This window comes from Chiloscyllium punctatum, unplaced genomic scaffold, assembly GCF_047496795.1.
Source record: "Chiloscyllium punctatum isolate Juve2018m unplaced genomic scaffold, sChiPun1.3 scaffold_855, whole genome shotgun sequence".
Lineage (NCBI taxonomy): Eukaryota > Metazoa > Chordata > Chondrichthyes > Orectolobiformes > Hemiscylliidae > Chiloscyllium > Chiloscyllium punctatum.
Window position 1 is genome coordinate 30,606 of NW_027310589.1, and position 9,395 is coordinate 40,000.

The window sequence follows — 9,395 nt, forward strand, 5'->3', positions numbered from 1 at the left end:
GGGAAGGGGGCCGAAAGGGGATGGGGGTGAATGTGACTGCTCAACCCGACTTTGAGGCATCTAACCCGGGTAGCTCAGCCGGGTTTGACCCGGCGGTTCTGCCGACTGCCTCGCCTTCGAGGGGGGAGCGTCCCCCGTGTACAGGCCGATTTTCATGCATTTCGAACCGTGGGAAGTGGCCCAAAAGGGGATGGGGGTGAATGTGACTGCTCAACCCGACTTTGGCGCTTCCGAGCCGGGTAGCCCGGCCGGGTTTGACCCGGCGGTTCTGCCGTCGGTCTCGCCTTCGAGGGCGGAGCCTCCCCCGTGTACAGGCCGATTTTCATGCATTTGCAACGGTGGGAAGTTGCCCAAAAGTCGATGGGAGTGAATGTGACTGCTCAACCCGACTTTGAGACTTTTAAGCCGGGTAGCTCAGCCGGGTTTGACCCGGCGGTTCTGCCGACGGTCTCGCCTTCGAGGGGGGAGCCTCCCCCGTGTACAGGCCGATTTTCGTGCATTTCCAACGGTGGGAAGAGGTTCAAAAGGGGATGGGAGTGAATGTGACTGCTCAACCCGACTCTGAGGCTTCTAACCCGGGTAGCTCGGCCGGGTTTGATCCGGCGGTTCTGCCGACGGTCTCGTCTTCGAGGCCGGTGCCTCCCCCGTGTACAGGCCGATTTTCGTGCATTTCCAACGGTGGGAAGTGGTCCAAAAGGGAATGGGGGTGGACGTGTCTGCTCATACCGACTTTGAGACTTGTAAGCCGGGTAGCTCAGCCGGGTTTGACCCGGCGGTTCTGCCGACGGTCTCGCCTTCGAGGGGGGAGCCTCCCCCGTGTACAGGCCGATTTCCGTGCATTTCCAACGGTGGGAAGAGGTTCAAAAGGGGATGGGAGTGAATGTGACTGCTCAACCCGACTCTGAGGCTTCTAACCCGGGTAGCTCGGCCGGGTTTGATCCGGCGGTTCTGCCGACGGTCTCGTCTTCGAGGCCGGTGCCTCCCCCGTGTACAGGCCGATTTTCGTGCATTTCCAACGGTGGGAAGAGGTTCAAAAGGGGATGGGGGTGAATGCGACTGCTCAACCCGACTCTGAGGCTTCTAACCCGGGTAGCCCGGCCGGGTTTGACCCGGCGGTTCTGCCGTCGGTCTCGCCTTCGAGGGCGGAGCCTCCCCCGTGTACAGGCCGATTTTCATGCATTTGCAACGGTGGGAAGTTGCCCAAAAGTCGATGGGAGTGAATGTGACTGCTCAACCCGACTTTGAGACTTTTAAGCCGGGTAGCTCAGCCGGGTTTGACCCGGCGGTTCTGCCGACGGTCTCGCCTTCGAGGGGGGAGCCTCCCCCGTGTACAGGCCGATTTTCGTGCATTTCCAACGGTGGGAAGAGGTTCAAAAGGGGATGGGAGTGAATGTGACTGCTCAACCCGACTCTGAGGCTTCTAACCCGGGTAGCTCGGCCGGGTTTGATCCGGCGGTTCTGCCGACGGTCTCGTCTTCGAGGCCGGTGCCTCCCCCGTGTACAGGCCGATTTTCGTGCATTTCCAACGGTGGGAAGTGGTCCAAAAGGGAATGGGGGTGGACGTGTCTGCTCATACCGACTTTGAGACTTGTAAGCCGGGTAGCTCAGCCGGGTTTGTTCCGGCGGTTCTGCCGACGGTCTCGTCATCGAGGGGGGAGCCTCCCCCGTGTCCAGGCCGATTTTCATGCATTTCCAACCGTGGGAAGTGGTCCAAAAGGGAATGGGGGTGAATGTGACTGCTCATACCGACTTTGAGACTTTTAAGCCGGGTAGCTCAGCCGGGTTTGACCCGGCGGTTCTGCCGACGGTCTCGCCTTCGAGGGGGGAGCGTCCCCCGTGTTCAGGCCGAATTTTGTGCATTTCGAACCGTGGGAAGTTGCCCAAAAGTCGATGGGAGTGAATGTGACTGCTCAACCCGACTTTGAGACTTGTAAGCCGGGTAGCTCAGCCGGGTTTGACCCGGCGGTTCTGCCGACGGTCTCGTCTTCGAGGCGGGTGCCTCCCCCGTGTACAGGCCGATTTTCATGCATTTCGTACCGTGGGAAGCGGTCCAAAAGGGGATGGGAGTGAACGTGACTGCTCATACCGACTTTGGCGCTTCCGAGCCGGGTAGCTCAGCCGGGTTTGACCCGGCGGGTCTGCCGACGGTCTCGCCTTCGAGGGGGGAGCGTCCCCCGTGTTCAGGCCGAATCTTGTGCATTTCGAACCGTGGGAAGTTGCCCAAAAGTCGATGGGAGTGAATGTGACTGCTCAACCCGACTTTGAGACTTGTAAGCCGGGTAGCTCAGCCGGGTTTGACCCGGCGGTTCTGCCGACGGTCTCGTCTTCGAGGCGGATGCCACCCCCGTGTACAGGCCGATTTTCGTGCATTTCCAACCGTGGGAAGTGGTCTAAAAGTCGATGGGAGTGAACGTGACTGCTCAACCCGACTCTGAGGCTTCTAACCCGGGTAGCTCGGCCGGGTTTGACCCGGCGGTTCTGCCGACGGTCTCGTCTTCGAGGCGGGTGCCTCCCCCGTGTACAGGCCGATTTTCGTGCATTTCGAACCGTGGGAAGTGGTCTAAAAGTCGATGGGAGTGAACGTGACTGCTCAACCCGACTTTGAGACTTGTAAGCCGGGTAGCTCAGCCAGGTTTGACCCGGCGGTTCTGCCGACGGTCTCGCCTTCGAGGGCGGACCCTCCCCCGTGTACAGGCCGGTTTTCGTGCATTTCGAACCGTGGGAAGTGATCCAAAAGGGAATGGGGGTGAACGTGACTGCCCAACCCGGCTTTGAGACTTGTAAGCCGGGTAGCTCAGCCGGGTTGGACCCGGCGGTTCTGCCGACGGTCTCGACTTCGAGGCGGGTGCCTCCCCCGTGTACAGGCCGATTTTCATGCATTTGCAACGGTGGGAAGTTGCCCAAAAGTCGATGGGAGTGAATGTGACTGCTCAACCCGACTTCGAGACTTGTAAGCCGGGTAGCTCAGCCGGGTTTGACCCGGCGGTTCTGCCGACGGTCTCGCCTTCGAGGGGGGAGCCTCCCCCGTGTACAGGCCGATTTTCGTGCATTTCCAACGGTGGGAAGAGGTTCAAAAGGGGATGGGAGTGAATGTGACTGCTCAACCCGACTTTGGCGCTTCCGAGCCGGGTAGCTCAGCCGGGTTTGACCCGGCGGGTCTGCCGACGGTCTCGTCTTCGAGGCGGGTGCCTCCCCCGTATACAGGCCGATTTTCATGCATTTCGAACCGTGGGAAGTGGTCCAAAAGGGAATGGGGGTGGACGTGTCTGCTCATACCGACTTTGAGACTTGTAAGCCGGGTAGCTCAGCCGGGTTTGTTCCGGCGGTTCTGCCGACGGTCTCGTCTTCGAGGCGGGTGCCTCCCCCGTGTACAGGCCGATTTTCGTGCATTTCGAACCGTGGGAAGTGGTCCAAAAGGGGATGGGAGTGAATGTGACTGCTCAACCCGACTTTGGCGCTTCCGAGCCGGGTAGCTCAGCCGGGTTTGACCCGGCGGGTCTGCCGACGGTCTCGTCTTCGAGGCGGGTGCCTCCCCCGTATACAGGCCGATTTTCATGCATTTCGAACCGTGGGAAGTGGTCCAAAAGGGAATGGGGGTGGACGTGTCTGCTCATACCGACTTTGAGACTTGTAAGCCGGGTAGCTCAGCCGGGTTTGATCCTGCGGTTCTGCCGACGGTCTCGCCTTCGAGGGGGGAGCCTCCCCCGTGTTCAGTCCGATTTCCATGCATTTCCAACCGTGGGAAGTTGCCCAAAAGGGGATGGGAGTGAATGTGACTGCTCAACCCGACTTTGGCGCTTCCGAGCCGGTTAGCACAGCCGGGTTTGACCCGGCGGTTCTGCCGACAGTCTCCTCTTCGAGGCGGGTGCCTCCCCCGTGTACAGGCCGATTTCCGTGCATTTCGAACCGTGGGAAGTGGTCCAAACGTCGATGGGAGTGAATGTGACTGCTCAACCCGACTTTGGCGCTTCCGAGCCGGGTAGCTCAGCCGGGTTTGACCCGGCGGTTCTGCCGACGGTCTCGTCTTCGAGGCGGGTGCCTCCCCCGTGTACAGGCCGATTTTCATGCATTTGGAACCGTGGGAAGTGGTCCAAAAGGGAATGGGGGTGGACGTGACTGCTCATACCGACTTTGAGACTTGTAAGCCGGGTAGCTCGGCCGGGTTTGACCCGGCGGTTCTGCCGACGGTCTCGCCTTCGAGGGGGGAGCCTCCCCCGTGTTCAGTCCGATTTTCGTGCATTTCCCACGGTGGGAAATGGTATCTTTCATTACGGGGACAAGGGTCTGAAGCGGTGAAGTCAGTAACCGGCATAGTTAAGGAAAGGGTTCGAATTTTCTCAACAGTACGAAAAAAGTGAGCAGGGAAGCTAGAGAAGGTGTCAGTGAGTCCCAAACGAGTGAACCGCAAAACTTAGGGAAATGCCCGAAAGCGTTTTAAAGGGTGAAATCGGGAACGAGGAAATGATGGGAAAGTGCCTGAAAGTGCTAAATGAGTAAACAGAAAAACGAAGAAAAATGTTTGAAAAGAAGAAGTGAGTAACCAGGAAAACTTAGAAAAATGTTCAAAACGAAGAAATCAGTAACCAGGAAAACTTAGAAAAATGATCAAAAAGAAGAAATGAGTAACCAGGAAAACTTAGAAAAATGTTTAAAAAGAAGAAATCAGTAACCAGGAAAACTTAGGAAAATGTTTAAAAAGAAGAAATCAGTAACCAGAAAAACTGCGAAAAATGTTTAAAAAGAAGAAATGAGTAACCAGAAAAACTTAGAAAAATGTTTAAAAAGAAGAAATCAGTAACCAGGAAAACTTAGAAAAATGTTTAAAAAGAAGAAATCAGTAACCAGGAAAACTTAGAAAAATGTTTAAAAAGAAGAAATCAGTAACCAGGAAAACTTAGAAAAATGTTATAAAAGAAGAAGTGAGTAACCAGAAAAACTTAGAAAAATGTTTAAAAAGAAGAAATCAGTAACCAGAAAAACTGCGAAAAATGTTTAAAAAGAAGAAATCAGTAACCAGACAAACTGCGAAAAATGTTTAAAAAGAAGAAATCAGTAACCAGGAAAACTTAGAAAAATGTTTAAAAAGAAGAAGTGAGTAACCAGAAAAACTTAGAAAAATGTTTAAAAAGAAGAAATCAGTAACCAGAAAAACTTAGAAAAATGTTTAAAAAGAAGAAATCAGTAACCAGAAAAACTGCGAAAAATGTTTAAAAAGAAGAAATCAGTAACCAGGAAAACTTAGAAAAATGTTTAAAAAGAAGAAATCAGTAACCAGAAAAACTGCGAAAAATGTTTAAAAAGAAGAAATCAGTAACCAGGAAAACTTAGAAAAATGTTTAAAAAGAAGAAATCAGTAACCAGAAAAACTTAGAAAAATGTTTAAAAAGAAGAAATGAGTAACCAGAAAAACTTAGAAAAATGTTTAAAAAGAAGAAATCAGTAACCAGAAAAACGGCGAAAAATGTTTAAAAAGAAGAAATCAGTAACCAGAAAAACTTAGAAAAATGTTTAAAAAGAAGAAGTGAGTAACCAGAAAAACTTAGAAAAATGTTTAAAAAGAAGAAATGAGTAACCAGAAAAACTTAGAAAAATGTTTAAAAAGAAGAAATCAGTAACCAGAAAAACTTAGAAAAATGTTTAAAAAGAAGAAATGAGTAACCAGAAAAACTTAGAAAAATGCTTAAAAAGAAGAAATCAGTAACCAGAAAAACGGCGAAAAATGTTTAAAAAGAAGAAATCAGTAACCAGAAAAACGGCGAAAAATGTTTAAAAAGAAGAAATCAGTAACCAGACAAACTGCGAAAAAATGTTTAAAAAGAAGAAATCAGTAACCAGAAAAACTGCGAAAAATGTTTAAAAAGAAGAAATCAGTAACCAGGAAAACTTAGAAAAATGTTTAAAAAGAAGAAATGAGTAACCAGGAAAACTTAGAAAAATGTTTAAAAAGAAGAAATGAGTAACCAGGAAAACTTAGAAAAATGTTTAAAAAGAAGAAATCAGTAACCAGAAAAACTTAGAAAAATGTTTAAAAAGAAGAAATCAGTAACCAGAAAAACTTAGAAAAATGTTTAAAAAGAAGAAATGAGTAACCAGAAAAACTTAGAAAAATGTTTAAAAAGAAGAAATGAGTAACCAGAAAAACTTAGAAAAATGTTTAAAAAGAAGAAATCAGTAACCAGAAAAACGGCGAAAAATGTTTAAAAAGAAGAAGTGAGTAACCAGAAAAACTTAGAAAAATGTTTAAAAAGAAGAAATGAGTAACCAGAAAAACGTTTAAAAAGAAGAAATCAGTAACCAGAAAAACTTAGAAAAATGTTTAAAAAGAAGAAATGAGTAACCAGAAAAACTTAGAAAAATGTTTAAAAAGAAGAAATCAGTAACCAGAAAAACGGCGAAAAATGTTTAAAAAGAAGAAATCAGTAACCAGAAAAACGGCGAAAAATGTTTAAAAAGAAGAAATCAGTAACCAGACAAACTGCGAAAAATGTTTAAAAAGAAGAAATCAGTAACCAGAAAAACTTAGAAAAATGTTTAAAAAGAAGAAATCAGTAACCAGGAAAACTTGGAAAAAAACACTTAGAAAAATTTTCAGCAAAGTGTGAAAAATATTCTAAGTGTCAGCGGAGGAAAATGCTGCAGCATCGGGAAAGATTCGCAAACTTACACCGAACATGTGCTCCGAAGTGCCGGAGGAATTGGGTGAATTGAGCCCGGCAAATGGCCAGCTGTCGTTTTGTGCCTGCAGCCCGAAAACTTTAACTTTGTCTGTCGCGGAAGTCCGGACCGAGAAAAATCCAAACGGTTTTGACCGGACCGAGTTCCAGACCGATGCAGTCAAATTTGGAATTCAGACCCATTCAGTGCCACTTGTAGTTTTTCCGCAGTGAGGTTGGCGGGGTACCCGGAGATATATGGGAACACGATTTTTAGAACAAAATGGCGGCGCGGGACCGTTCTGAAAGGCATCCGAAAAACGGTTCCACGGGCATAGCACTTTAATGACAGGTATGAGTGCATGCCGGAGAGCTCTTGGAAGTCGAATTTTTGACACTTTGTCAATTTTTTGACAGATTTGACAAACTCTTTCTGTCTGTTCTAAGAGTCAGTCAGAGACTTGTGCGGCGGTCTTTTGACACTATTGGAGGGCGGGCAAACCCCACGTTGACTCCGGCCGTCCCTCCACAGGCGCTCGTGTCCAAAATGAAGGCGAGAGACGCGAGTGGCCTGGTTCCCTTGGGTGTTGCCAAGAAGGCTGCGGGCTGACCGTTGCCTGAGCACTCCCTAAAGCCTCTTGTGATGAGAGCAGACCTCGCCTGCCGCACGACCGGCTCTGGGAGTCGTTGGGCCGCTATTTGTGAATAGTCTGGTCCTCCTCTGCCACCCGGACAAGCGCGATGGCTCTGCCGCCCTGCGGTGCTCGTCACCCAGGTTTGGGGAACACGATACTCGTAACAAAAATAAAAGGCGGCTCGGGACCTGCAGGCGAAAGGGGTCCCGTGGTGCTAAGCACGTCGACTTCGGGTCTCGGTGCAAGCCGGAGAGCTCACGGAAAGTCTAAAGTTTTCGGCACGTGGTCGAATCTTTTCAAAGGCTTACCCGGCTCTTTCCGTCCATTCTGAGAGTAAGTCAGAGGCCGGTGCGGAGGTCTCTTGACAATCGGAGGGGGTGGTGGCCCTCCGCAGGCGCTCGTGTCGAAAATGAAGGCGAGAGACGCGAGTGGCCTGGTTCCCCTGGGTGTTGCCAGGAAGGCTGCGGGCTGACCCTTGCCTGAGCACTCCCTAAAGCCTCTTGTGATGAGAGCAGACCTCGCGCGCCGCACGACCGGCTCTGGGAGTCGTTGGGCCGCTATCTGTGAATAGTCTGGTCCTCCTCTGCCACCCGGCCAAGTGCGATGGCTCTGCCGCCCTGCGGTGCTCGTCACGCAGGTATGGGGCACACGATGCTCGTAACAGCAAATAAAGGCGGCTCGGGACCTGCAGGCGAAAGGGGTCCCGTGGTGCTTAGCACGTCGACTTCGGGTCTCGGTGCAAGCCGGAGAGCTCACGGAAGTCTAAAGTTTTCGGCACGTGGTCGAATCTTTTGAAAGGCTTACCCGGCTCTTTCCGTCCATTCTGAGAGTCAGTCAGAGGCCGGTGCGGCGGTCTATTGACGACCGGAGGCTCCCATGGGTGTTGCGATGAGGGTGGAGGGCACAGAACCTTGCCTTAGCACTCCCTAATAAAGCCTCTTGTGAAGAGAGCAGACCTCGCGCGCCGCACGACCGGCTCTGGGAGTCGTTGGGCCGCTATCTGTGAATAGTCGGGTCCTCCTCTGCCACCCGGCCAAGTGCGATGGCTCTGCCGCCCTGCGGTGCTCGTCACGCAGGTATGGGGCACACGATGCTCGTAACAGCAAATAAAGGCGGCTCGGGACCTGCAGGCGAAAGGGGTCCCGTGGTGCTTCGCACGTCGACTTCGGGTCTCGGTGCAAGCCGGAGAGCTCACGGAAGTCTAAAGTTTTCGGCACGTGGTCGAATCTTTTGAAAGGCTTACCCGGCTCTTTCCGTCCATTCTGAGAGTCAGTCAGAGGCCGGTGCGGCGGTCTATTGACGACCGGAGGCTCCCATGGGTGTTGCGATGAGGGTGGAGGGCACAGAACCTTGCCTTAGCACTCCCTAATAAAGCCTCTTGTGAAGAGAGCAGACCTCGCGCGCCGCACGACCGGCTCTGGGAGTCGTTGGGCCGCTATCTGTGAATAGTCTGGTCCTCCTCTGCCACCCGGCCAAGTGCGATGGCTCTGCCGCCCTGCGGTGCTCGTCACGCAGGTATGGGGCACACGATGCTCGTAACAGCAAATAAAGGCGGCTCGGGACCTGCAGGCGAAAGGGGTCCCGTGGTGCTTCGCACGTCGACTTCGGGTCTCGGTGCAAGCCGGAGAGCTCACGGAAGTCTAAAGTTTTCGGCACGTGGTCGAATCTTTTGAAAGGCTTACCCGGCTCTTTCCGTCCATTCTGAGAGTCAGTCAGAGGCCGGTGCGGCGGTCTATTGACGACCGGAGGCTCCCATGGGTGTTGCGATGAGGGTGGAGGGCACAGAACCTTGCCTTAGCACTCCCTAATAAAGCCTCTTGTGAAGAGAGCAGACCTCGCGCGCCGCACGACCGGCTCTGGGAGTCGTTGGGCCGCTATCTGTGAATAGTCGGGTCCTCCTCTGCCACCCGGCCAAGTGCGATGGCTCTGCCGCCCTGCGGTGCTCGTCACGCAGGTATGGGGCACACGATGCTCGTAACAGCAAATAAAGGCGGCTCGGGACCTGCAGGCGAAAGGGGTCCCGTGGTGCTTCGCACGTCGACTTCGGGTCTCGGTGCAAGCCGGAGAGCTCACGGAAGTCTAAAGTTTTCGGCACGTGGTCGAATCT